At 43.6% G+C, this 27,849-nt stretch overlaps 1 long non-coding RNA gene across 1 annotated transcript in view; it reads right to left on the bottom strand.

Annotated features, from left to right (window-relative positions):
* Window positions 1-27,849, bottom strand: part of LOC142058938 (uncharacterized) — a 196,614-nt gene that overhangs the window by 127,466 nt on the left and 41,299 nt on the right. The window contains exon 2 of the long non-coding RNA XR_012661156.1: window positions 8,811-8,915. This is a non-coding gene — a long non-coding RNA (uncharacterized LOC142058938). The remainder of the gene's footprint in view (window positions 1-8,810; window positions 8,916-27,849) is intronic.

Genomic DNA, 27,849 nt, shown 5'->3' on the forward strand with positions numbered 1-27,849 from the left:
ATCCCTTTGCATCCTTCAAGCTAGCTATGAATACTTAAAATACATGTCTCTCCTCTGCACATATTACTCCTAAAAAAAATCAAACAACAAATGAAGTGCCATAAAAACAGCTTTGAAAAAAAGTAGTTTTCACTTTATTCTTCCTAGAAATACTCCAGTCAATGTTGATTAATACTCAATAATTAATACTACATAATATTAAGAGGTATTGTAGAAATTACTGAGCATAGAGAAAAAAAGAAAACTTCAGCTTCTCACTGTTTCTCATTGCAGAGGTTATTGTTGCTGTTCTCTCATGAGGAGGAGGTGAAAACCAACTTGTAGTCACATGTATATTTACTGACTATTCAGATAAAACCTTGACTGGATTATTCGCTGTATTAAACTAAAGTGGATATTGTCTTCAGAATGTTCAGATGGGTTTTCCTTGTTGAACAGACATTATTGTGTTAAAACCTTTGTGAAGTAATTTCATAAAAGTAGGAGAAAAGGGTATGATTTATTTATCTGTAGGGTAATTATCTGCAGACAGATAGTTGGTTTGTAGCAGACTGCTTTTTTCCTTTTAACCCATAAGTCAGATCTCAGGTCCAGTATTCTGCTCCCTTCTAAAAAACACCACAGATTATCAAGGGTACAGTGCAGATCCAAGGGCTCTGCAGAAATGCATTCAGTGAGATATTGCTGGGCCAGGGAGGGAAGCAGGAGGGAAGCATAAGCAAGCAAAATGCAGCCTTCTTCCCAAAGCCATATGCAATTCAAAGCAGCATCTTTGCCATGATTTTCTTCCAGTTTCGTGTACAATGGAATGAAAAGGAGTTATTCCCTTGTGCAGCAAAACCATGCAAGAGAAAGTAATCTTGTATGTCTTCATACACTATTTTCATATTTCCATATTTACTATGGCAATTCATTGTGTTTGGTAAGCCTACCACAGTATGATGAATTTTTACTGCATTTAAGCTTCATGATAAATATAGCACCTAGCAGACCTAATTATTACAGCCTGTATTCATTACCATAAGAAGCTACATTCCAAAATTGTTCAGGGTAGACAACTCCCCCAGTCCCAGGTCCTTCCTCATTAAGCCACAATTAGTATGATAAATGGGGATGGTTATTTGGTTACAGGCAATAATGGGAATGCTTGCTCATCACAAAATGGGGAGAAATAATTAAATATTACACAAAATGGTTTAATAATTAATAATAATACCTCAATCACCTGCAAATAAAGCAGAACTCCATCCAGTTGTTCATTACCAGCTGCAGTTCAAAGCCAACATGGCCTTAACCTCAAAACAGCTATCTGCATTAATGTAGTAGGCAAAAGGGTGAACTCGTGCTTGTCCTTGACAGGAGTGCTGCAAGGTGCTTGGGACTGAGGATGTACAGTCAAGCTGAAGCTGGAGCTGGTAAACATGCTGGCTAAAGCAGCTGCAGCCTGAGGAACCTGTGAGTGTGTCCACAACGGCTCCCTTATACTTAAGTACCATCCAGGCCAGCACCTCCCTGCCCACAGTGCGACCTAGAGTACTTGAGGCTCCATTTTTTTAATATACATTGAATTAAGGAAAACTGTTCAGAGAGGCGTGGTCAGTGCTAGGTCAAGTGAAAAAAGATTCACTTTTATGTCAACTTAATTACAAATACAGCGTTATATAATCTCATTTAATTGCACTATTCACCTCTTTGACATCCTCAGCCTTCCATCTCAGGCCATCTCTCCTCAGAAAATACCTCCCGCTGACTGAAACCGCCTTCCAATAATTAATCTTGGTATCCTCTTTTCTCCCAGGGGAACACAAGACCATGTCAGTGTCAGAGAAATCAAAGGCAACAGGGCTCAGCAGCACCTCAAGAGGATCATCTAATTTGCCTCTTCGTCCCAAAGGCAGGATCAACTTCTTCTAAATTGTTCTTGACAGAAGTTCATTTAATCTGCTCTTAAATCCTCCAGCGGCTCCACGGCATCCCTCAGCAATCGACTCTGTGATCAGCCTCCCTTACCATTAGAAAACTTCTCCAAATACTCAGACTATATTTCCCTTACTGCAATTTAGCCCATCACTTCTTGTACCAGACTGTCAAAGGTAAAGCAGCATTGAGTCAGGGAATTTTACTTGACTTAATTTACTGCCAACCAACACAAACCTACAGTCACTGATTCAGGCAGTGAGGGAAAAAAAGACAGAAACCACTGTGCAAAAACCTACTTAAACACCTGTCCTTCCCCTTCCTGCTCTCAGGTACCCTTATTTTTGCCTTTTTTAAATCTCAGTGCACCAAAATTCCTCCAGTGAGGCAATGGGTGCATAGGAGGCTGAAGTAGTGTGAATTAGAGCTTCTTCCTAACACTCCACAGTTAATGGCTTCCTGCCATGTTGTTCCTTAGTTTCCCTTTCCCAGTGTGGGTCACCAATAGGCCACAGTTCCTCAGTCATGTCTCTGTCCCATCATGGGTCAACCATGGCCACAGTCTCCTTGCCCCAGCATGGGTCACCCACCACCATGGTCCCTCAAGCACATTCAAGCATGCAGGTTTGCTGACTCCTCCAAGCAAACTGGTGCCCACATGTAGAGGTGATATTCCCCCTGTAGCCTCACAGCACTGAGCTGCCTGAAAGGAGGCAGCCACACACTTCGAATGTGAGTCACAGGAAATCTGGGGAGGAGGGGTTGGCAACAGTGCAATGCAACTGTGGTCAGCTTCCCTTCAGCCTGCCTGAGGGCACTCACCTCTAGGGCTCTTCAGCCAGCCGCTCTGCAGCTAGAGGTCAATACCTACAGACAGATTCCTGCCTCCCCCCATAGTGTTTTTGGCCTCTTTGTCTTTCTTTCCCTCTGTTCCCAGTGCTGCTCCTTCAGAGCAGGCAAAGCGTGGTATTGGTCTCAGGCTACACAAGTGGGATGTGACTTTTGCGCAGGTATCTCTGAAGATATCTACATACAGCTCATCTCCATCCCCACTGGAGCCTTGAGCTGATCAGCTGCCCAGAACTGCTCTTCTTATCAGCTCTGTTACTTTGGAAGTTGTGCTTTCTTCTTTCATATTTCAGTTTCATTACTCCGATGCTAGAAGGTACTTACACATGCGCTTAAGTACTGTACTTTGCTTAATCAAAGCCTGCGTACTTGTATGCAAACACACTAATGGCAGCAAAATTGCACTTATGTAAGCCACTACCCGGTGTTTTTCATGGAGTTGGAAATGCACAACAAAGACCATTAAACATTTTAGGAAAAGCTTTTAACTTTAGGTGAGGAAATGTGTCGTGGGGAATTTGAGTACGTTATCATCAATATCATCAGAAGAGAAGAATAATTTATTCTTGACAGTTGTCTTTTACAGCATGTCATTAGAACAATCCCTTTATAGCACCCATTCATATACATGACATCTTAAGTCATACCCATCCATCTTCCTCAGCAGATAAAAGACTATCATCCTTCTAATATCTCATTTTTTCATTTGAAAGGCTGTGTCAAAAATAATTTCACAAGCATTAACAAGTCCAGCCTACCAGTTTCCTGGAATCTTCAAGTACTTTCTAGGGCCACCTTCTCTTCCTTCCTTTCTGCCCCCACCCTGCTCCCCACCTCCAGATCTTGTAAAAAAATAAATAAATGCAAGAATGCAAGATACTTCCTGACTGAAGGGCTAAGGGAAACAGACCATTTTTACCAACCCAAACCACTGATAAGCACATGATTTTGTCATCAAGAAGCTTGCCTGACCAGATGGAATATACACCTCATCCGTTTGGTTTTCAAAACCCACACACAGAAATAATCTCTGAGTTAGAGAAGACTAGCAGCACATATGAGGACAGCTGTCCCTCTGAGATGCTTGGACCAGGAAACAGCAAACCAGTTGTGAGTCGGTGACCAGCCTAGCAGAGGCTTTTTGCTCTGGTGCTATATTAAATTCTCATCATTGTTAATATCTGATCTTGAGTTCTCCTCAGTCCCATCTTAGATCACTACAGCTCATTTTCTCCCCATATCATATTTATCTCTCACTAGGGAGATAAATATGCACATCCCACATCTTGATTTCCTTACTTAAACCAGTCAGGGAAACCCAGGGTACTTCCACCCAGATTTACATCTTTATAACCTGGAACCATCTTCCTGCAGGTGACCAGCTTGTTCCAAATTCAACCCCTTTTTCATTTTTATGGGACTGCTCAGTCCCCTCCTTTGAAAGAAATACTTTTTCATACTGGGTTCTTGACATGACTCTCACTGGTTCATCATCTTCACATGTGTAATATATCTGCCTTCCTCAAGTACCATAATAGTGAAACTTACCATTTCATACCCTGTATTTAGGTAGTTAGGGTCCAATCTAACATCAACTGAAAATAATGGTGTGGTATTAAATCAGACTTGCAGGATGTGTTCCCTTCATACAAAGTCTATTTCATATAGTAATTGTGTTCAGTCTATGAAAAACTCCATGTACTGACTCACAAAGTTCTTCCTTACGTATTGTAAAGCTCAGTATCCCAGCCTGATGTTAATTGCTTGCATTGCTGGCACTGGATGTCAGCATGCTGTCACTGAAGGAACACGTTATTATGATAGGGCTTTTTCGTACTTATCAAGGAAAGACAAAGAAAGTATGTGAGCTCATTCGAGATCTTGTAATATAATTAGCATAGTGTAATAGGTAAGAGGCTTAATGCAGAAATCACCTCCTTGATGGTGGAGGAAAACATTAACATTTTTCTATTCTGCTGCAATATTAAAGAACTGAAGTTTATTCCTCATACAGCTGAAGAGACCTCTTCATAGCCAAGTAGGTATCACCCAGAGAAGAGACAAAGAAGTAAGACCTGTATGCTTCAGTAAAAGCAAACAATCAGATCGGTAGCTTGTTAGATGATGGATAATGAAATGCACGTTTGTTTCCTACTATGTCCTGCTCCAGTAGGAAAACGGCAGTGCAACTCACAATCCTCTCAGCCAGAACACACAAACAGTAAAACAAATATATGCAGAACTCACCTCAGTGTGTCTAGTACATGGCATTGAATCTAAACTTTCAGTCATCCCAAAAGCAGTGGAAATCCTCTCCCTGAATACACAGAGAAATCCTTTCCCTGTATTTTGTGTATACAGAAGTCAGATTTTCTAGCAGGCCATCATATATATTTCTCAAGTCCATGATTCAGTGGTGAGTTAGATTTTAAGTATTTGTATTTAAAACTAAGTAGAACTCCTTGGAGTTACATGGTATGGAGGAGGTTTTCTCCCTCTTTCTAATGGCTGCACATAATAGTGCCGCACAGTTGGAAATGTCCATTTTTCATGCTAGATACATTTAAGGGAGTGAGGCTGATAAATAGAACCAGGAGGTACAGGATTCTGGATATCTGAAGGTTATCCAACACAATCAATAATTATGCATTTTTATCAAAAAACTTAATAAAAGATTGAGAGCTCATCCAAAGCAGAGACATTTTCTCATTACTCACATCAGTAGTTGGAGCAAGTAAACCCATCTATTTGAGCAAACCTATGTCCAAGTAATGCACGAAGAACAATTTGCTGCTAAAGTTTCAGTTGCTCTGAAAAGGTGAAAATACAGTCCTTTGAATAATCAAAGACCCTGGTTCATTACATATTATTTACAAGACCCTTCCTGCTACCCCTCCTATTTGAGCCAAATTCTGCTTTGAGTAGATACATTTTCCAGTCTGCATGCTATCTAGTTTTAGTGAGCTGCTTTGAGAGGGACTTAGTCAGAGATTAAAACATAAGAATCTAGATCTGGCAGGTATCTATGCTCCTGCTATACTCAGTGAAGTCTACAGAGGGACTCATCTCACTGCCCCATAGACTTCTACTCTAGGGAGGCCTGAATAACTCTTGAGGTGCTACCAACCAACCCTGTTGACTATATGTTGACCACACTGACCAGAGATTAGACATCTTCGTCACATATACATTGTCATGGTTTTGGCTGGGATAGAGTTAATTTTCTTCACTGCAGCTGGCACAGTGCTGTGCTTTGGACTTAGTATGAAAACAATGTTGGTAACACACTGATGTTTTAGTTGTTGCTGGGTACTAGTTGCTTGTACTAGTCAAGGACTTTTCCAGCTTCACATGCTCTGCCAGGTGCACAAGAAGCCGGGAGGGGAGGGGGTACAGCTAAGAGAGCTGATCCAAACTGACTAAAGGCATATTCCATATCATGACATCATGCCCAGTATATGAACTGGAGGGAGTTGGCCAGGGGAGCAGCGATCATGGCTCGGGGACCAGTGGCGTCAGTCAGCAGGTGGTGAGAAATTGCATCACTTGTTGTTTGGTTTTCTCCTTCCTCCCGAGCTTTCACCTCTCCCTCTCTCTCATTATATTCCTTTTCATTATATTAGTATTGTTGTTGTTGCTGTTGTTGTTGTTATTATTACTGTTTTATTTTAATTATTAAACTGTTCTTATCTCACCCCATGAGTTTTCTTACTTTGGCCCTTCTGATTCCCTCCCCCATCCCACTATGGTGGGGGGAGTGAGTGAGAGGCTGTGTGGTGCTTAGTTGCTGACTGGGGCTAAACCACGACAACATATAGCCTTCTTAATCTGCAACTAAATCTCATGATACATGGCTGGGCAAATTCTCTGCCTTCCTTTCTAAAACCTGGCAAACAGTGTTGCTGGCACTGAACTTCCACACTACAAACACACAACGTTTCCAAATTTCAGTTTGAAGTGGGAAAAACCAACAGGGTCTTTTGATTTTGTTTTTGGTTTTTAGGGTTACAGAACCACAGAATCACAGTTGAGGTAGGAGGGAACCTCTGGAGGTTATCTCGTCCAACCCTCTCTGCTTAAGCACGGCTACCCGGAGCCAACTGCCCAGGAACTTGTCCAGACAGCTTTTGATTATCTCCAAGCATAGAGACTCAGCAACCTCCCTCGGCAACCTGTGACAGTACTTGGTCGCCCTCACAGCTAAAAATCTTTTTTCTGTGGTTCCACATGCAGACGGATGTAGGCTACTTTTAATGGGAACTTTCAATGGCAACAAAATTCCTTGACCAAGTTTGTATCAGTGAGCCCAACACTGCCATTTGTGACTTAAGATTAAGAACTGCAGACCGGTGCTGCACTGCTACTCTTGCCCTTTGTGACTTCAAGAATAAGGTTGACTGCACTCATAAATACCTTCACATCTGTGAAGAAATGATCTTCATAGATCTTCATAAATATATGAAGAAAGTGAGCAAACCATGAGAATGACTAATGTCTGTAGGATAAAAGCAGGACTGGCTTATATAACCAGCTTCATGTGTATTTTAGTATTACATCTTTTAAACCTAGCAGCCAATAGATTAAGTCTGAACTTGCAAAGTCATTTAAGAAAAGTAGGGAAAAATTGCAATCTTCTGATCTTCATATTTTGACACAGTAAAAAACTGAAAACACGGCTAAGATTCATCCTCCAGCTTTATGCCTGTGGTAGATGGGCATAGCCATATTCACTGCATCAAGACTCACCAGATAATAACAATTTAAAATCTAGTCTGTGTTTTTAAGCTGTGTAGCTTTCAAATCTTATATCTGTATATATGTTTTAATTATGTTACATGGTAAGAAGATAGAAAACCAGTGATTTAAAAAACAAACAAAAAAAATACCAAACAACCAACAAACAATTATTCAGAGGATTGACAGAGTGCCTTACAATGTCTCCTAAGGCAATTTAGGTATTCAAATAGCAATGCCTGTTCCTGGTGCTTAACATGTACTGTAACAACTATTCTGGGCAGCCCCCGTTATTTACATTTTGATTGTTTAAGACCTTTGATTCTTTCCAACCTACTTTAATTCGCTTGCAGAGAGAGGGACAGCACAAGTCTCATGGCCTCCATTTGATGTACCATTTCACAAAACCCTTACATTAATCAGTGAAAATCAGGGCAGAAAAGGATATGCTGCTATAAATGTTGTACTCTATCGCAAAGTAAATCTTACAACTTTATACAGCAAAGATGCTGTACATGTTGCAATAGAGAAGGACACACCTGAAAGCAGGAGCCATATTTCTCAGCCAAAACAACATTAGGGTACATCTTTGGCACTGTTTTTATGCTCTGATGTTATTACTAAGTGACTGACTGTGGCCCTGTCACATACACCAAGAAAACAAGATGTTTTACCAGCACATTTCTAATTTGATGGATCGTGACTTTTATCTCCCAGCAAGGATTCAATCCTTGCGTGTTCTTTTTTATGGCTACTACTTAAGGCACTGAGCCATGGCAGTCTCTCACATTAACCTCAATGCCTTTTCTAGATTACAAAAAAAAATAATATAAAAATGCAACAGAGGTACTAGTGGCTTTTGCAGTAATTGAGGAGTGTGGTTGAGGGGTACACAACATGACCCATGACATCCATGACGACTGAACCTTACAACGTTTCTACTTCACTGGTGCTTGACTCTCAGTTTTCTTTTGACATTCATGGTACTTCAGTGCCACACTTGAAATTTAGCTGTTGCTTGCCAGTGTATCATCTTAATATACTGCTATAAAAATAAAAAGAACGGTAAAAGAAAGCCATCTTTACTTTCAGATCCCCCTCCTCTCCAGTCCCCCCTCACACACCGTATGGAGTAAAGGAATACACACATAGAGCTCTCACAACCAGAACCTATGGGTTTCCTGGGAGGGTGAGCAACAGAAGCGCACCACGTTATCTTCCAAACATCTCATAGACAAGTAGGTAGCAACCTTTTACATAGTGCCTGCATGCCTAAAGAAGCAAGTAAATTCTGGTAAGTACATACTCACCTAATCCCCTGCTGTTCCCCAGGAGAACTTGTCAGGGTCTGCTGACTTCTTGCAAAAACTCAGGTGAGGAAAAACTCAACAGCATCTCTGCACTGGTCTCAGCACCTAAGTATGTAAGTGGCATCAAATCAATTAAGAGAGAAACAATGTCAGAAGTCTCACAAAGGCAATGGCTTCTGTAGCCTGTGTGTCAGTGCTCCCAGAATTCACAAGTAGTAGAGCATTATTCTAGCATCCCAAGTATATTATCCACGTCAAGGAATATTACATGATAAAAACATTAGAACAGATTAAGTCAGTGAGATCAAAGCTTAGTTGTCCGTTTCCAACATTGAATGGTCCATGATGAACGGTCCATAAATGGCTGAACAGGGAAAGCATTTAAGAAGCCACACAAGCGCAGAATTACCCTGTTACACTTTCCCACCTCTACCACTGGCAGCTCCATGATTTCCTCAGGTGGGCCTATGGATCTTTCTTTTATTTTTTTTGAAGACATTTATGTTTTTGGTTTCCAGAGCATTCTGTGACAAAGACTTCCAAATGCACCTTTGAAAAGCAGTCACTGAAGGACTAGCCAGTAATGGAAGCCAGCAAGCAAAAATCAAGGACTGCCTGAGCAAGCTGGAAGTAATGTGACTTTTTTGTTTGGTCTTTGCAATGTTTTTCAAAGGACAGGGTCTCTGATTTTCCTCTTCTGCTCTTCAGCCCTGAAAATAGCACTATCAATGAGCTGCTCTCAAAGAATGTGAATTCTGGTAGCTGTCAGCCTCACTCACAGGGTTTTGGAGGGAAGTGTATCCGTAATTGTGTCCTATCTGGATGTGCTATGGTGCTCTCTGGTCCTGCAGGTCAGGAAGCAGCAAGAGCAGGCTGCTCCATGGAGAAAAGGGAGCTGGGGGCCAGGTGTGGGGACAAGGCTGGCAAAGACAATGGTATCATCAGCGGGAGCTCAGTCCCACCATACTGTGTGAGGTGAGAGTCCAGACCCCCAGGCAAGTCCTTAATAAGGCGTCAGGCCTGAGGTCAAGAAATCGGTCCCCAAGTCAGGGCCAGGATCTGGTGTGTGGCCAGGCACAAGCACAGCTGCAACAGTACTGCAGTGTGTCCCAGGTGGAGGCCAAGCTCATTCCCAAGCAACAGTGGGAAGCCTCTGCAGAGCTTTCTTCCAGCTTTTGCTCAAAGAGTTCCAAGACCGGCTAAGGCTTCTCAAATAGCTCTTTCTGACCAGAGACCTGGCCTTGAGTGCAGAGGGCCGAACTCCTGGGAGGGGTGTGGGATCATGCTCCAGGCTCTGACACTGCTATGCCAGAGGCAAAGGAGGCTTTCCCCGTTGTCTGCATTGCTCCATACATTGCAGTTGCTTCTGTGGAAAGGGCTTTACAGCCTGGGTGACTGACATGCCTTCCTTAAGTCGCTCATTTCTGACTTGGCCCTTCATTTACTCTTTAAAAAAGCTATTGTGTGAATTCCAACTTTGATTATTTGAAATAACAAGAAGATTTTAAAAGCAGCCCAAGTACAGGAAATAACTGCTGAAGGCCATAGCTGAACTAGCAATTTCATCTTTAAAATGGATTTATATTCCATCCTCTCAAGACTGACATAAAGAAAAAAATGCCTCAACCCACAAGAGCTGACATCAGGTCAACAGCATAACGTCTTCTTAAGCATCACATTGATGGTACAAGTGTGTTTTCAATGACAGTTTAGCCAATGAAAAATTGCCCTGTTCATGTATTGCCATAATTCAAAACCTAACTGAAAGTTACACAAATATCTCAACACTTCTCATCACTTAGAATAGTATCTTTGTGAGTTAAGGGCATGTAATTTCAAGGCGAAATACGTGAATCAAAGCTAGCTTAAGGGACTGGTACAAGCAATAATGAACTCAAAATGACTACTCATAGGATTAAATGCTATATCCAGGAACCAGCAATTCCAACCTTAGTAACTGTAGAGTAACCTCAGTTCACTAACTCAGTTACTTAAATAATTTGCATAAACAATCACTAGTCCTTAATTACTAGCACAACTTTAATAGCAAAGGTGTAAAACTGTAGAGACATCATTAATCTTAAAAAGAAGTTGCTACACAGTATTTACTAGAATATTTACTAGCACTTTGGTACTATAAATTCATTCTGCCTGCAAGTTGAGCTTGAAAAAACACTGACTATTAGAGCTATGATCATTCCAGATTTGTCTGTTGCTTTGAAAGAGTTAGTTCACTGAGAATGGAGAAACAGAGGGATATAGGAGGAACTTCCAGAACATCTCTTGGAAACTTAGCAGGGAATGGCCAGGGAGGGGGAAGGAGAAAGGATTCCTCTGAAGGACATGCTGAAGAAGCAATCAGTCACAGAGTGAAGAAGAGAAGCAGGTCACAGGTGAAAGCAACAGAGGAGTCAGGAAGATCCTTTCTTTCCCCATAGTATTGAAAGAAATTGGCCTTTCAAGAAACCTGAAGTCAGATGCTGACTTTGAGCATAGCTTCATAAGTGAGGTTTTGAGAATGTTTCTAATAGAGCAGACTGAGACACAGAACTTGCCTCAGGTTTAGTGCAAAAACAAAGTTTTCATTAATTGGTTCATTATAATTCTTTCATGTGTTGCTTTTTTCCTTCTTCCTACACCTGTGCAACGTGTGATAGTAAGGGAACTGTCCCCATTAGAGCTATTCACTACACAACAATAATATGTACAGTTAATATGAACATGCTACTAAATAATGAACTTGTAAAAATCTATGGAGGCAAAAAGTCAATTTTTTCAATTTGCTGAGGAGTAGCCTGCGGAAGCATTTAACCAATTTCCTGTAGATTCTGTCCTTTTCTCAGCACATTTGGAAGCACAGGCTCCTCCCTGATACCTCAGGGGAGAGAAGCTGCAGAGCATGACTTCCCCCGCTGCTGCAGCTACACCCACTCCTGTAATCTGTAGCAGTATCACAGAGCAGCAGTCTCCTTTTTCTTCCCCTGAATGCGTGTGCATCTCCGTCCGTCCTGAGACTGAGCCATCTCAGAGTCATGTTGCTGCCAGCGATTAATCTAACCTCCATCACCCTGAAATCTGGAGGAGACACCATGAATTTCTCATTAAGGCACGTCCACCTTTGTTGATAGCTCCATTTGTGGGGTCTTCTCTTATGACAATGCACTTAAGAAACTGTCACTGTTGTTTCGCACCCAATATGTGTATATATGTAAGTAATTTCTATGAACTGCCTTTCTTTCTAGAGATGGTACATCACCTGCTTCTGGTGTTTTGGATCCTTAATGATGTTGCCATACAGGAGCTATGTTCATTCCCCCATAAGTGCTGGCCTGGACTGATTTCCTTTCCTTGGCAAATTCCGGTCGCACCCTCTAGAATGATCTCCAAATCTTCCCGTGATCTCTCTTTGGCAGTTGGCCACAGTCCAGGTCCTTCTGGAAGCTGATGTCTCATTAAGGACACTTCCTTAAGTGTAAGTTTGTAACTAAGCTATGGCAAAAGGGGAAATAATTTTACCTTCTGTTTTCACTGTTTACGTACCAACTTGCTGTATATAGAGATTTTTGTCTCTATATCAGTTCCTGAAATGTTTTAGTGCTCTTCCATATTTAGCAGTAATATAAAATAGCAGCTGCTCAGCTCAGTGCTCCACCAGTATTTCTACTACTTCCAGCATCTGATCCAGCTATTCTAAAGTTAGTTTGTGTATCTCAACATTGTGCTGCTGCCTGCCTTTAGGCTATAGGCTTCTCAGTGCCTGCTGCCTTTGTACAGTCCCTGGCCAAAGATCCTCACCCACCACAACTGTCCTGAGACCCAGCAGTAACTTCTGCAACAAATCTAAACATGGTTTTCTCCTGTGTCACACAGAGTGTGTCAGGCTTAGAAATGTTTATTACACTGTCCTAGGAGAGAAATTTAATGTGTCTGCTACTCCTGAGTTTTGCAGGGTCATTTTCCAAATCCAGGGAGGCATATGCACAACACAGCGATTCAGACAGACGCAGCAACCACTGCTCCAGATTTTGGCTTCACTTCATCTCATTACAAAAAGCAGCTCATGTCCTGCTGTGGAGGAGGTGCAGGATTATACAGGAGGTCAGACTCCATCGTTCTGCTGATCCCTTCTGTCCTTTACTGTCTAAAAATAAGTTTTCAAAGCCCTTCTTAGGTCTAATGGAGACTTCATAAGAAATTCTTAAACCAAGATCCATTGCTGGATTCATGTGAGCAGCTGAGTGGACCCACTTGCAAGTCAAGGCTCTGATCCAGTAGAGATATACATTCTTAGTCACTTTACTAGCAGGTTTTTAAACTGTAAATGTGGACGCTTGATTCTGCACTTCCTGCATTTCTTTTAAGCGTTTTTCACAAAGGACAGAGTCAACTAATATTCAGTACTCAGTTTTGTACAGGAGCTAGTGGTCACAAAAGGTGCAAAGCAATATTTCAGCAAATTTCCTTGTTCTCCTGCACTTCAGTAGGGTTATTGGCTGTTGCTCTTGAACACTTGGATTTCCAGCAGCAGCTCAGGTGAAACCACCAGTTTCTTCTTATATCTTCTAGTTAATAATTCACCGTATAATAGGAAGCTAGCATAAGAAGATGCAAAATGGGAAAAAAAACATTTTGGGAAATATCGAATTCCTGAGATGACACAGGTGGGATTAACTTTTTTTCTAACCAAAAATCATGTATTTCTATTTTCACATTACTTTCGTAGCTGCTGCTGAACATGCTTATGGCAATTTCCATTTAAAAGAATAACCATGATTTTTGGAGACCTGGCCTGTATTAAAATGCTTGGGCCTAGCAATGTCTGGTATCTGAGCAATACAATATTACATAAAATTCTTGGATTTTAATAACATTTCTGGATATGGATCAGTTAATAAACTTTGTTTCACCAACCACCTAACAAATATCCAGTATGACTGCTTAATGAATATTTCGCTGAAATGAAATCTGGAACATTTCAGACTATCAGACTGAGGCAGAAAAACAATTGTCTGTAAGAAAAATCCCATGTTGCAGACTCCGTTTTACATAGCTGAAGTTCACTTTATTTCCACCAGCAGCATTTTCACCTTTTAAAATCTTCTCATACAGTGTTGTGGTAGCCTTTTATGTTCCCAGTGATCACTGCAGGATCTGCTAAAATGGACTGATGGAAGTTGAAGGCCAACCATTCCCACACAGTCCAACTTTCATAAGTGCTACATCCCTCTGGCCCTATAGGTTCTGCAGAGAGCAGTAGGCATGCAGACTTTCCCAAGGGGGAGGCTTGAAATGCTTGAAAATGATCAGTTAGGATTAAAAGCCTGCACACTTTGAAGCTTTTTCATGCAAAGACAAGTGGGCCCAACTGAAAATGTTAAGCCCTCTCACTGCTATAGTGTGCAAAGTACAGAGCTTCACGCTTGAGATGAAACCCGTACAGTCTGTGCCAGGCAGCCGCCACTTGCTGGCCTCAGGTGCAGCATATTTACCGTGTCGGGCACATGAAAACATCAACCAGGTATCAGCTATGCATTGGTGGGAAGGTGTGCAGCATGCCCTGGAGAAGACTCTGACACCGTGGGCTGGCTGGACTGCCATGCTCCCATCTTCCTTCCAGGTGGGTGCTTCTGAGCAGGAAAGACCAGAGTCTGGTGGCCTGTAGCCCTTGGCTGTGCTCCATGGGCGTCCCATCCAGGGGAGTGATGTGATCCGCAGTGCTTGAGCTTACATTACAAACCTGACACAGAGAGATGCCAGCCAGCCCTAGTATGAATCCAAGCTGGACCAGCACAGGCTTGCTTTGCAGTCCCATTGTATAGCCCTGAGCTCAAGCCAATAAATCATCTTCCTCTTTCCCTCCTTAACACTTTTATAGCCCCTGCTACAGACACTGCCTCATCATATTATCAGAAAAAAATAATCCTGGAGATGACAGCAGGGTTCAGTCAGCAGTGAGTGCAACTCTGGGACTGAGCTGATGAACAGAGCATCACTGACTGTGGAGAGGCAGCCACAGCTATGGCAACGTAACGTCGGGGATGGTGGTTCCTATGATAAACAACATGCTGCTTCCTTGCTGCTTCCACTGAAGCACTGTATAAGGCCACTACCGGTCAACTGCAAGTAAATGGCATAATAGTTGCCACCCTGCTAATTTATTGGGGTTTACCAAGAAAATAGCACCAGTGCCTGTGGAAGAGCTATTAGCAAATGTGCAAATGGAGTTTGCTTTATTATTGCCAGGGCATCCTAACGCATTGGTAATGGGACAGTGGCAGACAGCCCCACTGTTTTTCCAAAATGATAAATCAGAATAGCTCAGTCAAGCCAATGGTATACATTTCTCTCATGTTCACGAACTCCCTTTTGACAGAAAAACACACAGACAAGGAAGGGGGAAAAAAACACAAACAGATACACAAAGTTGAAGCTAAGACATCCTAATTAGGGATTGGCTTTATTTTTATGGCACAAGTGAAAAGATACCAAAAATGACCTTTTCAGTAAGCAGATACCTTTCAATCTTGTCAGTTCAACATGAGTGTGGATATTGCAGCTGCTGGACTGAACTACAAAATGTCAAAAACATCAACAGCAGATGAGCCCTCACTGGTATATACACTTGGGTTGCAGCGTCATTTTTGCACAGGAACAAAACAAAACAGAGCTTACTATTTTATCACAGAATCACATACCAGCTGAGGCAGGAAGGCAGCTCTGGAGATCATCTAGTCCAACCCCCTGCTCAGAGCAGAGTCAGTGAAAGCAGGTTGCCCAGGACCACGTGCAGTTGCATTTTGACTGTCTCCAAGGATGGAGACTTCACAATCTCTCTGGGCAACCTGTGCCAGTGTTTGATCAGCCTTAGACTAAATGTTTAAGTGGAATTTCCTGTATTTCAAATCATGCCCATTGCCTCCTCTCCTGTCACCGGGCACCAGAGTCTGGCTTTGTTGTCTTTATTCCCCTCCAATCCCAAAGCAATCAGATACTTAGGTAAACAGGTAAGATCCCCCTGAGTCTTGTCTTCTCTAGGCTGAACAGTCCCAGCTCTCTCAACCTCTCCTCATATGACACATGCTCCAGTCCCTTATCTTCTTCATGGCCCTTCACTACACTTGCTCTGGTACATCCATGTCTCTCTTGTGCTGGGGAACCCAGCAGCGGGACTCAGCAGCCCACATGTGTCTCACCAGTGCTGAGTGGAGGGAAAGGATCACCTTTGTCAACCTGGTGACACCCTGCCTGCTGCAGCCCAAGGTTCTGTTGGCCTTCTTTCTGCAAGGACGCATTGCTCACTCATGTTCAAATTTGTACTCATGAGAAGCCCAGGTTTTTCTGCACAGCTGCTTTCCATTTGGTCTGCCCCAGGCCTGTACTGGTGCAAGGTGTTATTCCTCCTCAGGTGCAGGACATAGTCTTTACCTTTGCCAAATTTCAGGATATTCTTTTAGGCCCATTTCTCCAGCCTGTCAAGGTCCACCTAAATAGTGGTAGATCCATCTGGCGTATCAGCCAATCCTCTCCATTTTGTACCATCCGGAAGCTTGTTAAGGGTGCATTCTGTCCCATCATCCAGGTCATTAATGAAGATGTTAAACAATATTGACCCCTGGGTAATACTCCTCATTACTAGCCTCCAGCTGGACCTCATGTCACTGATCACAACCCTTTAAACATGACAGTTCAGCCAGTTTTTATTCCACATCACTGTCCATTTACATAGGCCATGTTTCACCAGTTTTGCCTACGAAGACGTTACGGGAGCCAGCATCAAAAGCCTTGCTCAAGCCGTTACTCTCCCCTCATCCTCCAAGGCAGCCATCTCATCAGAGATGTGTATCAGATGGGTCAGGCATGATCTCCCATGGATTTATAAATTCAATAAATCCATGCTGACTACTCCCAATCACCTTGTCCTTAACATGTTTGGAAATAGTTTCCAGGTTTATTTGCTCCATCACCTTCCCCATTATCAAGATGATGATGACCAGGCTGAAGCTGTTGGACCTTCTTTCTTGAAAACAGGGGTGACATTTGCTTTCTTCCAGTCCTCAAGAACCTTCCCTGCTTGCCATGACCTTTCAAAGACAACCAAGAGCAGTTCCTCAATGACATCAATCAGCTCCCTCAGCACTCGTGGGCACAACCCATCAGGTCCTGTGTGCCAAAAGAGAATGCAAAAGTTGTTATTCCTTGATGAAAACCTGATTAAGTTTAGGAAGGCATCTAGTAGCAGAAACTGTTCTTAAATGGGAAGCAGCACATGAAAACCCAGTCTGGAGGAGAAACTTGGTACTGGGCTGCACACAGTTGTCTTATCTTCAGGATGAGATTCATCTCATCAGTTTTGGTCACTACTTGCCACAATATGTAACAACATAAACATAATATGTAGCAGAGGGAGAGAATTTTTCCTCATCAATGGCCAGCATTTCTAGAAGTTGGAAACTACTCAACCATCCAGCTAGGAGTGTGAAGGCAGCATCAGAAAGATGGTTGGGGGACAAGAACTTTCTCAAGTATTCTGGGGCACTATGTTGAGGGTTTTCTTTTATTCCTATACCTAACCTTTTGTCATTCCCATATAAGACTAGCAAACTTTTACCTAAGAAAACTATTCAGATGGAAGCTGTGTTTGGAAGCCATTCTATAGCTATTCTCACTGTGAGGAGACTATTGCTCTTAAATGTTGGCCTCTTTTTTTCTTTTTTTTTTTTTTGCATGTTTAAGAGACAAGCAATTTATAGAACAATTTTACAAGTCTACTTAGTTTAGCTTTACAAGTCTTTTTAGTTTAGCTTTGGGATTGAAAACTTCAAGCACTTCAATCAAGTATCACATGGCTTTCTGAAGCCTGCTACAGAAATCACAATAAAGTGTCTATTGTGGAAGAAGCATAATTAAATACACAAGGAAACCATAATTTATTGGGACTGGGACAATTCAATGCCTTCTGAAGACAAGTATTTACTTCTCCCTGATTCACCAGTACCTGAAGTATTTCTCTAAGCAGCAGCAAAGTGTCAAGGCCAAGAAGAATTTTAACAGCTCAGCATATGAATTATAGACTTACACTGAGACATTGCTAACTGAAGCTGCTGGAAGGAAGATGGGACAGACAGGTTTCCTCAGGGACGGAATACTATAAGCAACCCAGTAGTGCTTGCTGCAGACATTCCTGTGTACACACATGGGAGAGAGGCAACGAAAGCCCATCAAAATGTGTGAGGTGGTAATTTAATTAGTGTGGTCTTATGTAGAAGATGAGAGAAAATTTTACAGATATAGCGCAGGCTGGAAAGAGGTTTGGAACTATGAGCAAAACTAGACTCCTACTCTGTTCAGAGAAATGGGATTTCGTAGGTGTTTGAAATAACAGCTTTGTAGTGAAGAAAAAGCAGACTCCATATCAATTCCTTCTCCTAATGAAAATGCTTGTAAGACCCTGAATAACTATTAAACCCTCAGGTCAAGGGTACACCTATCTGGACAGGAGGGAAATTGAAATGCTATTCTTGCTGAGCCAAGGTGGAAAGAAGATATTCATTGAGCTTAATCAAAAACCTAATAGAAAGTATTTAAACAAAACCTGGCACAATAGCTACAGACTTTATTGGAGGAGTCTGGGAAGCCTGAGGATGCCTCCAAATGGCTCAACATCCACAGCTGCAATTTTCACTGGGGAAAAATATTTGAAGTAAGGTAAAGTTGAAACCTCCAAATTGCTTTTGGTGGTTTTAGGAGGTTTGATTGTATGTTTGCTATCTATAAGAAAGGGACCAGAGTAAATGCTTACACTTTCTGGACAATCTCTGCAACTTTCTACAAAAACCCAAGAAAGATCACTTCTAAAAATCCATATTAAGTATCAAGTAAGACTTCCACAAGGAAGGAGTTCAACTATCAATTTACGCAGCAAATTCTTGTTCTGTTGGCAAAATCCTTGTTATTTCACACAAAATGACCCTCAGATGATATGGATTAGCTGCATTTTTTCTTTGGAAGCCTCTCAATGCCTCAGATTTCATGGGTGATGAATAGATGTCTATGTTTCAGAGGAAGAGCTGCCATGCAGGAAGGCACCTTTCAGACAAGAATCACAGAATAGGTGTTTGTGATAGTGGTTCACAGCGCACTTGCAGCACATATGAGGTCTCTTCAGAACCAAAAGTTAATTTTTATAAGTGAGATAAAACCAGAACTGAATTTTGGGATAATCAGGCCAGAACTCCATTTGACTGTGGAAGAGTCATGAATCAGGCAAAGGTCTGCCCAGCAGTGTAAGCCACTTGCCAGCAGACAGTTATCTGCAACATGCAAGTCTCTGGCAGCAATTTTAACTAATGAATCCACTGTAATTAACTCGTTAGCAGTTGTTCCAATGACTTTACCACTCTAAGCCTCTGAGGCTCCAGAAAGCTAGCTATTTTAGAGGCTGTAAATTTTGCTAAAATGTGGCAGACATTTGCACAAGGCTTTGCTCAGTCAATAGAAGCGTGTTCAACTGTCTTCCACTTCGTGGAAAAATGTAACCTTTGTGGCAATGCTTCCTGGCAGAACATATCCTACAATGTTATCCCATGGCTACTTAGACCACTTAGCAAGGTAGGTAATAAACACACATCCTTTAATGCTTAACAGTCAGGTCCTTCTTTACTTTTGGGGCTAGAACAAAACCTCCTACAGCTACAGCTGCATTAGGGACTAGAGCAGCCAGCAGTGCTGACTTTGTGCAGCAAAGAACAATAGATGTATAACACACAAAGGTCATTACTGTGACAGAGTGGGACCTGCTCTAACAAGTTATAAATATGTAATACAAAATGGAGTTTGACAGGTGTTTTCTGTTCTCCAGGCTGTAGTCCTGCAGGATGTGGAAAATTGTAGTCTTAATTGGGTCTTGCAAAAGCTAACTAAACCCACTGCTGTGCCACACCAAGTCCCACATCAGTTGATACTGCTCCTTGGCCAGGAGTGCATGACCCAAAGGCTTCCCTGCAGAGGGTCGCAGGCAGGAGCACATTTTCTAGGTCCACACTGCACACCTTCAGGCAATGAGTCAGGACCAGCCACTGTGTGGCCAGCTACACAGCACCCACTTTCACCCTTACTTAGTTCTCACCTGAATTCTCTATATATGCCATGTACAACCCCAGAATGCTGGCCAGACAATGCTAATCTCAATGTACGAGTGAGACCCTCGGGTGGGACCTGAGAGAGTCCTTCCAACATGGGCAGCCCTCAGAGTTCCCTGCTGCTCTTCATCAGGTGGACACCCTTAGAGTAAAAACATATTGTGGGGAAAGAAGGAGAAAAGCCACTCCACACTGGGAACCAGCTATGCTTTCCATCCTTACCTGTTCAGAAAACATTCTTGCCAGTATGCCTCAAGGACAACACACGTAACTCCTAGCTCTCCCAAGGCTGGGCTCTCTGAAGATCCCCATTCCCATGGCGGGTGCTCTGTTGCAAGTCTGTCTAGCACACACATGTGTGTTATATCACCATCCCTGTCAACCCTGCTTCTACTGGTTGAGCCACAGCCCTCAGCATGGCGGAGCAGGGGGTCACAGAGACACTGTGACATGCTTTCCTGTGTGATTGATTCTGACTTGTACAACAGACCTAGAAAAGCTTAGCCTTCCCTCATTACAAACACCTAGTAGGATCCTTTGCGCTCTAAAGCAGAGGAACTGGACAGACGTGTCGCTTTGAGAATAACAACATATGTTTCAGCACTTAATAAGTTGTTTCTTGTCTCAGAAGCTCAATGCAGAATATTCTGCATTTTATTTTTAAATATTGAGAAAAAATGAATACATTTTATGAATTATCTGTCATCATCTTCCAGTTTGGTAGGTAACACATGTAGCTGGGTCATGATTTCAAGAATTTCATCACAGTTCAGTAGTAGTTAATAATTCTCCAGGGAAAGCTAGGATTCTTAGACACAACACATCAGGCATCAGAACTGCAGGTGGTAGAAAAACAGAAAAACAACTAATTCTGAAAGATTTCAATGAAGACCATGAGAACTTGCAGTCCAGCCACGGCCTGCCCAGGTCTGGATACAGCCAAAAACAAGCACCCTGGGGTGCTGCTCCATTTCTTTTAAATCTGAACCCTGCTGACACTAAAAGAGAAGTGGGGGAGGAAAGGACACACCTGGGGTGCTGGTCTGTCTTTGTTTAGCTCTGCCTACGGCCATATTCTGACTGCAGTAGTGATTACAACTCCTAGTGCACTGAAAATGTGGCTCCACCATCCTGAGAGGATGCAAGATCTGTCGGGCCAAACGCCCTCCCAGACAGTGTCCAGGACAGCCGGCAGCTCAGCCACAGCCCAAATGCACTTGGAAGAGCCCGAGGTGCCAATTCTCCTGTGATCTGCTGGCAGAAGAGCAGCTCTCTGTTGGCAGACATGAGCCCTTCAGAAAGACAACCTTCCACCACTCATGTGGCCCTGGCACTTGCTGACTGTCCACGCCATGGGAGACAGGACAGATGACCCCAGAACAAAATAAAAAGTAGCAGCAAGAGACAAGCAAGACACGACATCACTGCAGCTCTGTCAGAGTGCCCCAGACAGGTGAGGATACAGCTCTGAAACAGCAATCTCGAACCTCTGGTGTAGCTGATAGCTGAGGTAGCTGTCCTCACATCCTCAGCTTATTTTCATATGCAAATCTGGCCTCATCTTCCATGTATGATGAATAACATTTACTACTGCTACTGATGTCCACTTCAGCACATACAGACTATGCACTTGCCACAATCAACTGGTACAAAACTAGTCTTTCTCAGACTGCTGCATTCCAGTTTTAAGAGGAGGGAAAGACTAAATTTGAAGATTAATTATTTAAAATAAATTAGTTTCTTTGCTTAAGAGTTACGGATGTGATATAACAAGCCAGGGACTGACATTTAAAAGTGTAGTGGTGACTCAGATTGAAATACAGGCTGTGCCAAAAGGGTGCAGTGGAGAACAGAGTGAAATGCAAATGTAAACTTGATAGAGCCTTAATCCTGATTGCAGTATTACTGACAAAACTCAGCCCAGAGCTGACGCAGATTCATCCTACCTGGCTTTTAAAACATAGATATGACACCCAACTTAGAAGCTGTTGTCCTACACACCATCTACAGTTTACATGGAAATATCAAGACCTCTGGGGGAAATCAGCCTGATCTGAACCACAGAGCTCAACTGCCTGCTAGCAGTTCATGTCTCCAGTATTCCCTTCCTTTTTAGAAGAAATCTTCTGACTACATCACCCCTTACATCTGTGAGCTGTAGGAGTCAGACTGCTCACAAAAATCTGCTTGAGACACCAAAACTTACTAGAATTTACCCTTTCTACTCAACTTTCACGGCTTGCTGCCTTGCCTGCTCTTTTATTCTTCTGTAATGACCACTGAAGATTTCTGTGGTTTATGAGCATGCCCCAGCAGGTGGCATTCTGCACACATAACAGGTATTGTTCGTATCCATGTTGCTGTGTTAAATCATGGAGTTCATAGAGCTATCTGGAACATAACTCCAGCTGGTTTTGAGCACCCACAGGCACAGTACTCCAGATGAAACCTCATGAGCCTTGTACTAATACCTCCCAGTTTGTGGTGGCCTCCATGGCCACCAGGGACACTGCTGTGCTGTCCATAAGGACCCACACTCTTCTGAAAAGCTGCCCCCAGCCTGCATTGCCATATGGGTTTATCCCCTCCCAGGTGCAGGACTTTGTCATTTTTTCCAGCCTGCTGGGGTGTCTCTGAATAGCAGCCCTGTCCTCCCACCTACCAAGTAACCCCCTAGCCTGCTGTCGTCCAGGGAAGGCTCTGGTTCCCTTTACTGTCCTCCAATACATCACTCCACGCATTTCAAAATGAAAAAGAGTCCCACCTTGGCTTCTTCTTCCCTCTTTCTGAAGCCTGAATGATCCCATACAAAAGGGATTGTTACAAAGTGAAATAAGAAAGTATGTGTGACAGAGATACATTACTGTGAGACTGCATTGATGAAGCTCAGAAAAAGGAAGAGGAAAACTTTCAGTATTCTTGTGTTTTAAGCACACACAGACAATGCAAGATTCCTGTTTGCCTTTAAGGTACATAAATTTTTACTGGCTTTATATGCTGGAAACAAAGCATAATGTTTAGTACCACAGCACAATGCTAGGGATCTTCAAGTTGTATAGTGACTGGATACATCAATAAAATAAAAAATGCAATTTAAAATTGATCAAATATAAAATAACTTCTCTGAGGGCAAAGAACCAGAACAGTCTACAAGGCTGATGGACCACTGAAGAAATAGACTCCAGGATTCTTTCACTAAAGTTCTGCAATCCTTCAAGCTGTAACAAAATGATATTTAAAAATATACGTTGTACTATGCTTTTCCTGGAAGTCAAGAGAGACAATACCACTAATATAACAAAATAAATAAATAATTTGATTCTACTATCAGAAAGCTGTGCTTATTTTACAATCTTTTTAATAGAGAAAATACCACTTCCTGGAGCGAGCTCAAGGTGAAGAGGGATTAAAGCGATAACATTCAGAAGAAGTGGCATTTGTTTTTTATCATCTAAAATAGGTTGGGATTAATGAGACAGAAGAAAATATCAAGATGACTTAACGCAAGGTATGGAAGATTTTAAGGTGCTCTTTCACGCTGAAGAGGATTGCTAAAATAGCACTTTCCAATTCCATATTACTCACCTTTCACTAATTTTTCCCCAAAATTCTCCAAGTTTATAAGTAGTTACAGTTTCAAAATGACCAGGCTTACAAAGCACCTTATTTTTTAAAAGGGCTACTGTCTAGTTCCAGTATCCCAACAGGAAATTAAGATTCTGCAATCACAGTTTGCATCAAGAGCTAAGAAAGCGTTATCTGTCCCCATCCTATAAACCACATTCCCAGCCAGAGAAAACTGAGACCCTCAGAAGGTCTTTAAGGACTGTTTGTTTCTGATTTTCCCCAGCAAAGACAATAGGCCAATCATTAAAGCACACCCACATTACATATGGGAAACCTAATCTCAGGCGCCTCATTGGTATTAAGCAGGGATTTGAACGCAGGTGTCACAGGGCAGTACTCTAAATGGAACGATATACTGATATTAGGAGAAATTTGTAAGTGTCCCAGGAGCTGGGAACAGCAGCAGTGTTGCACAGATGCTTCGGCAGGACCTGCTGCAGCCACCTGCCTGCAGTTCATAGGGTTAGAAGTACAGCAGGGCTGGGAACAGAAGACCAGGGTCAGGCTCCAGATTTTGAATGTAGAGCTGCATAGGAGGAGATTGGTTTCCTTAAAGAGAAGAAAGTCACAGGTGTCGTGGTTTAGCGGCAGCTCAGCCCCACACAGTCGCTCGCTCACTCCCCACCGGTAGATGGGGGAGAGAATCAGAAGGGTAACGCTCGTGGGTTGGGATAAGAACAGTTTAATAATTAAAATTAAAAGAAACAACAGTAGAAATGCAATGTAAAGGAGAACAACGAGAGGCGCAAAGCCCCGGGGGAGGGGGGAAGGGAGGGGAGAGGGGGAACGAACCGCCGGAACAAACCGCACGTGCCGCAGCCGCCCGCCGACCCGACGCCGCGCCCGCGCTGCCACTGCCCCCCCTCAATATACTGGCCATGGTGTCACATGGTATGGAATGAACCTGCCATTGGCCAGTCGGGGTCAGCCGCCCCCACCATGGCCCTGCCCCTCCCAGCCCCCCCTGCCACACGGCAGAGCGCGGGAAGCTGGAAAGGTAGCCGACCCCCACAGTGAGGAGAATTAACCCCTTCTCAGCCAAAACCAGCACATTCTCCACCCCTTATTCCATACCATTTACACCATGCCCAGGTCCCATATGATGCAATACAACTGTACCAACCACCACCCCTCCCCTTCCCATCCCTTAACATAATACACAGACATCATTCCTTTAGTTCATGGATCTTCCCTGTAAAATGTCCATTAAAATGTCCATTGAGTTCACCCAGTCCATGACTCTGGGCTCCATCTGTTGTATCAGTCTTTCCGGGTGGGAGAGATGGTGTGTGGCGTTGGGTTGCTGCATACCGAGTCAGTCATCGTTCCATCACTGCTGCACTTTGCTTGTTTCACAGTTTATCTTCCATGGGTTGGGAGGCTCGTACTCTGATATCATTGATACAACACAGAGGTGACACACAGTATTATATAGCAGTTCACATTGTGCCATTCAGTTCATTGACTGTTTTCACCCAAAATCAAATCCCCTTGAGGCACACATCGGATTTCTCCATCCTCCCGCATTACCCACCAAGTGCACTCAGGTCCTCCAGCAAAAGCAATCCCACGAATGGGTTTGCTTTTGCCGGAGGCAGGAAGAACCCAGACTGTTTTGCCCAGCATATTTATGTGCACTACAGGGACTCTATCCCCTTCCACAGTATGTAGGATTTCTGACTGGGCAGGGCCAGCTCGGTTGGCAGATCCCCTCGTGTTGACTAACCACGTGGCTTTTGCTACATGTGTATCCCAATGCCTGAATGTTCCACCCCCCATTGCTCTCAGTGTAGTTTTTAACAGTCCATTGTACCGTTCAATTTTCCCAGAGGCTGGTGCGTGATAGGGGATGTGATACACCCACTCAATGCCATGCTCTTTGGCCCAGGTGTCTATGAGGCTATTTCGGAAATGAGTCCCATTGTCTGACTCAGTTCTCTCTGGGGTGCCGTGTCGCCACAGGACTTGTTTCTCAAGACCCAGGATAGGGTTCCGGGCAGTGATGTGGGGCACAGGGTATGTTTCCAGCCAGTCGTTGTTTCTACCATTGTAAGCACATGGCGCTTGCCTTGGCGGGTCTGTGGGAATGTGATATAGTCAATTTGCCAGGCCTCCCCATATTTATATTTCAGCCATCGTCCCCCATACCACAGAGGCTTTACCCGCTTCGCTTGCTTGCTTGCAGCGCATGTGTCACATTCGTGGATAACCTGTGCAATAATATCCATGGTCAAGTCCACCCCTCGATCACAAGCCCACCTGTATGTTGCATCTCTCCCTTGATGGCCTGAGGTGTCATGGGCCCACCGAGCTAAAAATAGTTCACCCTTATGCTGCCAGTCCAGATCCACCTCAGCCACTTCAATCTTGGCAGCCTGATCTACCTGCTGGTTGTTTCGATGTTCTTCAGTGGCCCGACTCTTGGGGACGTGAGCATCCACATGCCGTACCTTTACAACCAGGTTCTCTACCCGGGCAGCAATATCTTGTCACAATGTGGCAGCCCAGATGGGTTTGCCTCTGCGCTGCCAGTTGCTTTGCTTCCATTGCTGCAGCCAGCCCCACAAGGCATTTGCCACCATCCAGGAGTCAGTATAGAGATAGAGCACTGGCCACTTTTCCCGTTCAGCGATGTCTAAGGCCAGCTGGATGGCCTTTACCTCTGCAAACTGGCTCGATTCACCTTCTCCTTCCGCAGTTTCTGCTACTTGTCGTGTAGGACTCCATACAGCAGCCTTCCATCTCCGGTGCTTTCCCACAAGGCGACAGGACCCATCGGTGAACAGGGCATATTGCTTCTCATCTTCTGGCAGTTTGTTATACAGTGGGGCTTCTTCAGCACGTGTCACCTCCTCCTCTGGTGATAATCCAAAATCTTTGCCTTCTGGCCAGTCCATAATCACTTCCAAGATTCCTGGGCGACTGGGGTTTCCTACTCGAGCCCACTGGGTGATCAGTGCAACCCATTTACTCCACGTAGCATCAGTTGCATGGTGTGTAGAGGGGATGTTTTCTTTGAACATCCAGCCCAGCACTGGCAGTCGGGGTGCCAGGAGCAACTGTGCTTCAGTACCAACCACTTCTGAAGCAGCTCGAACCCCTTCATATGCTGCCAATATCTCTTTTTCAGTTGGAGTATAGCGGGCTTCAGACCCTCTGTATCCCCGACTCCAAAACCCTAGGGGTCGACCCCGGGTCTCCCCAGGTGCTTTCTGCCAGAGGCTCCAGGTAGGGCCATTCTCCCCGGCTGCAGTGTAGAGCACATTTTTTACATCTTGTCCTGCCCGGACTGGCCCAAGAGCTACTGCATGGACTATTTCTCGTTTAATCTGTTCAAAGGCTTGTTTTTGCTCAGGGCCCCATTTGAAATCATTCTTTTTCCGGGTCACTTGATAGAGAGGGCTCACGATCAGACTGTAATTTGGAATATGCATTCTCCAAAAACCCACAATGCCCAAGAAAGCTTGTGTTTCCTTTTTGCTAGTTGGTGGAGACATGGCTGCTATTTTGTTGATCACATCCATTGGAATCTGACGACGACCATCTTGCCATTTGATTCCTAAGAACTGGATTTCTCATGCAGGTCCCTTCACCTTACTTTGTTTTATGGCAAAACCAGCCTTCAGAAGGATTTGGACTATTTTCTCACCTTTCTCAAAAACTTCTTCCGCTGTGTTGCCCCACACAATGATGTCATCAATGTATTGAAGGTGTTCTGGAGCTTCTCCCTGTTCCAGTACAGTCTGAATCAGTCCATGGCAAATGGTAGGACTGTGTTTCCACCCCTGGGGCAGTCGATTCCAGGTGTACTGGACGCCCCTCCATGTGAAAGCAAACTGTGGCCTGCACTCTGCTGCCAGAGGGATTGAGAAGAATGCATTAGCAAAAAATTGTGGCACACCACTTGGCCGCCTTTGACTCCAGTTCGTATTGAAGTTCTAGCATGTCTGGCACAGCAGCACTCAACGGTGGAGTGACTTCATTCAGGCCACGATAGTCTACTGTTAGTCTCCACTCTCCATTAGACTTCCGGACTGGCCATATGGGACTGTTAAAGGGTGAGTGGGTCTTACTGATGACTCCTGGGCTCCTCAGTTGGTGAATGAGTTTATGGATGGGGATCAGTCTCTGTTGGTGCGATATTGCCGCCAGTGCACTGTTGTGGTGGCGATTGGCACCTGTTGTTCTTTGACCTTCAGCAACCCCACAACAGAAGGGTCCTTTGAGAGACCGGACAGGGTAGACAGCTGTTCAGTTTCCTCCGTCTCCAAGGC

Source organism: Phalacrocorax aristotelis, chromosome 1 (assembly GCF_949628215.1).
Source record: "Phalacrocorax aristotelis chromosome 1, bGulAri2.1, whole genome shotgun sequence".
In the NCBI taxonomy this organism is placed as follows: Eukaryota; Metazoa; Chordata; class Aves; order Suliformes; family Phalacrocoracidae; genus Phalacrocorax; species Phalacrocorax aristotelis.